Genomic DNA, 4823 nt, shown 5'->3' with positions numbered 1-4823 from the left:
TTGTGTGTGTGTTTTGTGTTTTTTGTGTGTGGGGGTGGCCCCAAAAAGCCAGCCCCCTTGCAGAGAGAAATTCAGAAGGGACTCGACTCAACACCACTAGTAATAGGTTCGTGGCTTAACGCTGCACGTTTTGAATTAACTGGACTGTAATTTTTCGCCGCGTTATGTAGTCTTAATGAATGAATGAAAACACCGAGGTAATAATAACTTATTTGCATTGAGATCTCTGCAAGCAATATCGAATATCTCCTCCTCTTGTTTATCATATTATTTCTTGTTCCTCTCTCTCTCTCTCTCTCTCTCTCTCTCTCTCTCTCTCTCTCTCTCTCTCTCTCTCTCTCTCTCTCTCTCTCTCTCTCTCTCTCTCTCTCTCTCTCTCTCTCTCTCTCTCTCTCTCTCTCTTTCTCTCTCTCTCTCTCTCTCTCTTTCTCTCTTTTTTCATGAATGCTATTTTTAGTGTGGTTTGAATGAACTGTGTGTTTTGTCGTGGAGGCTTAACTAATTCTGGAAATCTTTATTTTTTAGGTTGCTGCAGAAACAGCGGTTTGCATCATAAATGTTGATATGCCATCGTTCGCATTTTGAGACAGTTGTAAATTAACATTAGGCACTTTACCTTTCAAAAAATATATATGTATGGGTATGTATTTTAATTTATTATTTATTTATTTATTCTTTCTTTCTTTCTTTTTTTGAAAAAAGGAATAACAATATTCGCGTTTTCTACATGCGCAGATACTCAACAAAACGTGTGTTATTGTAACTATAGTCTATGCAACGATTAGTATTACACACATATGGGAAGGTGCAATATCACGGTACCAGTTCCTTGCTCTCTGCACGCGTCCGGATGTGTCTCTCTCATCTGACAATCATTCGACTCCTTCTTGCGTGCAACACGTCATAGTCATGAATTTCCGACCCAAAGCTGTATGTAAAGCATGGACATTCTCTCTTTAATACACCGACTGTAATTCGTGATGTTACAGCGCATCTTGTAATGTATACAGGGAAAATCCGTGCATGTTTCTGGGGAGTACTTACATTCATGATCCCTTGCTTAAAAAATAGATAGATAGATGAATAAATGATAGATAAATGAATAAAACAAATAAGATATGTACATAGATAGATGGATAGATATATTTTCAAATCATATCTATAAAGAGAAACGTTCGATGTAAAGAGTTGCTTGAAACTACTCGCCATAATCTTGAGCTGCGCTGCCTCCTTGTTTGCCTTGGTAATTTAGCCCCGGTATTGTGAAGAGATGTTTGCACTCGCTGGGGCTTTGCCAGATCCACGACCTTTTGTTATTCACGGTAGGATCTAACTACAGACATTGCTACTGTTCCCTACTTTGTCCTATTCATTCTGTGTTTAAAGGGATCGAAACCACAATCAATGGGTGGACTGAACATGCAAAGGAATCGAATCTCTCGGCAGTTCATCTTTAGAATCAATAATGATGCATATACAGTCAATTAGAGTGATGTGCCACAAAGTATATGTGTGAAAGTATTGCTAAAACGATGTAATATATTTAATATGTATGCCTTTATTGGTTCAAAACTAGTTTTATGTAGAAACTTTCACATAGCTTAGACATACCCAAGTTTCCCCGCGGTGACGGTGACATCAAAATAGAAAGTTGCTTAGTAGTGTGCAATCACTATTCGGACAATCAAAGTTCGACGGATATCATAAACGAACCTTATTATCTTAAACTATTATTTGATAGGCTAAATCTCATCAACTCCTTATTAGGTAGCCACGAGAAGAGCCTCGTCCACTCTTGTTTTATCAGAGATTAGTAGTTCCAGCGGTGTCATTAGAATTTTGTAAAACACAACTTTGAAGAAGAAGAAAAAATCGTGTTGCTTTTCGTTTTTCTTTTCTTTTCTTTTACGCTCACTATTTGTTTTTTGTTTTCTTCTTCTGAAGCATAACTGGATACTGCTAAAGATGAATATGTTATTTCTAACATTTCCTCGAGTGTTTCTTGTTAACTAGGTACTAACGCTTGGGATATTGTGCTCTCATCGAAATTTTCTCTCTCTCTCTCTCTGTCAACCTCTCTCACTCTTTCTATGTCAACCTCTCTCTCTCTCTCACTCTTTCTATGTCAACCTCTCTCTCTCTCACTCTTTCTATGTCAACCACTCTCTCCCTCCCAATCTCTCTCTCCGTCAACCTTTCTCTCTCTCACTCTCTCTCTGTCAACCTCTCTCTCTGTTAGCCCCCCCCCCCCCCTCTCTCTCTCTCTCTCTCTCTCTCTCTCTCTCTCTCTCTCTCTCTCTCTCTCTCTCTCTCTCTCTCTCTCTCTCTCTCTCTCTCTCTCTCTCCGTCCTTGCGGTGGTTGTGCAGGGCTCTCTATTAGTGTTATTTTCGGCTAATAACAAGTCACAAATCAAGTGAGACTGTATACATCTGAAACGTGAATGTTTGCTGCATGAGGCGATATTGGAATGATAGTTATTTGTGTTGTGATAGATGTGTAATTAGATAAAACATTTGAAAGTACCGACGTTTGTTTACCGGTCATAAGGGAGGAATCTGCCTGCTTACATGGACCCCATCCCTAAACCGTACCCTCCGAACCCCGTTGAAGTGAACCATTGTAGTTTGTCTTCGATTACTTGATAATGAATCTAACAAACAACCCATGATAAAAGGGGGAAATCCCGAGACCCCCTTCAGAAAATCCTAATTACTTAAATTGCCAATAGAACACTCTCTCGAAATCTAAGAACTGAATAAGATGGTCCAAAGTGCCTATGTGACAACAAATCGGCTGAGCGATCGTGTCTCTACACTAGAGGAACAAGTGACTCCTGGAAAACGGAACCCCGCCACAATTAGCCCAGGAATATCCGAGTCCCCCCTTCAAACGTCCGAGAAAACGTTGCTACTTGGGGACACGAACCTGAGTGATGTCAAGGCTGCAGATCTCGCGAAGGACTACTCCATCAGGACCATTCACGGAGCGACCATGGACCTTACGCGGTGCCGGATTAACGAAAAATTAGTATGGACTCCAGCCAGATGTATCCTGTACTGTGGGACCCACGAACTGATGGAGAGCGTGAGTGTAGATGAAATATTTGATGGCCTACGATCCCCAATTTTAGATTTTAAAAGATGGACGATGTCATGGAGATAGCCGTGTGTGAACTGGTACCAAATCATATTAAAAAAGTTAATCAATATAATGCTAAATTAAAGGAATGGAGCTCCAATATCGGAATCACAATAATATCAACCCAACTAAACTTTAGACTTGGTACAGCCGATGTAGACGATAAGTTTTAAAATGGAAAACAAAAATGAAGGTATATTTTTGAATAGATATGGTGTAGTCAGGCTGTTAAAAAACATAAGTAAAGAATGTCTATTTCTTAAATTAACGGCTTTAATGAATAGAACAGAAGACAGGTGTCTCCTTTAAACTCTTTTCAACGTAAGAATCTCAGACAATCAATCAATGACGAACCCATTGCATCTGAAAAATTCTTTGTAATCTCAGGCTAAAAGGTACAATCAACAAAAAAATGCTTGGGATACTAACCACAATGGAATAGACATTTTAGACTGAATAAGAAATCTTTGGAAGGGAACAGGCAGCGTCATGGTAATTTGAGGGATGGGTGTTTTAATTGTGGGGAATTTAATCATAGGCAGTCTCAGTGTAGATTCGACCACAAATTGGAATGTGCATCCTGTCACTCGGTCGGACATTAAAGTAAACTGCAATTTTTATGGTAAATAGGATTTTGGCCGAGGAGGAAGTGTCGATACTGTTAAACTGAAAATGGATCTTATAAAACTTGTACACATAAATGCAGAATCCATATTTAGTAAATATAAATGAAGAAGAAGAATGTTGATGTGTTATGTATAAGTGAGGCATGCCAGTAATGACGAAAATGTCTTAATGAAAGTGGAAATCCTATTAGCACGTTTAGATCCGATCCTGTGGACTGTGAAACGGTAATATTGACCTTGAAATCCTTCACCGAAACTAATTCGTATGGCTCAGATGGTATCCTCATTATTTCGTAGGGGATTCACTGCCAATCATCGTTATTCATCTCACAATAATAAACATGTCAGTCGTCACTAGCACTTTCCCAGATCTGTGGAAAGTATCTCATGTTGTTCCTCTCCATGAGAATAATGACACGGATGACGTAAGCAACTACCGTCCAATATCATTGCTCACAATCTTTTCTAAGATTTTAGAAAAAAAAATGGTAAGCGGCTTATGTCATTCTTGGAATATAATTGGTTGCTATCTGAAAGTCAGAATCCGCTCTCCTAAAAGTCTCTGACAAAATATATGAAAATATTGACAAAATATATTACTTTTTATTCTGCTAGATTTATCCAAGGGATTCGATAGAGTGAATCATGAAATCCTAATTAATAAATGTATAAAGTTACACATGCATCCACTCTGGTTTCGAAGTTATCTAACCAATAGTCACAATCTGTAAGAATTAGAAATACGTCATCTACTCCAAGAAATGTTTCTTTTGGTGTCCCTCAGGGCTCTGTTCTCGGGCCAACACTTTTATCTATTTATGTGAATGATCTCTCACAGTCTTTATCTGATTGTTTTGTTGTACAATATGCAGATGGCACACAGTTACTTTTGACAGGAGACATCGAAAACATTCCTAACTTGATTGAAAGAGCAGGACATCTCTTATCTACTGTCAAGGTATATTTTCAAAAGAATGGTTTACTTTTGAATGAAAAGAAAACTCAATAATCTATTTCTCGGTCCTTAACATGCCATTTCGAAGGTACCAGATAATGTT

This window comes from Penaeus vannamei, chromosome 22 (genome assembly GCF_042767895.1).
Source record: "Penaeus vannamei isolate JL-2024 chromosome 22, ASM4276789v1, whole genome shotgun sequence".
Taxonomy (NCBI): Eukaryota; Metazoa; Arthropoda; class Malacostraca; order Decapoda; family Penaeidae; genus Penaeus; species Penaeus vannamei.
This window is presented reverse-complemented; position numbering follows the sequence as displayed.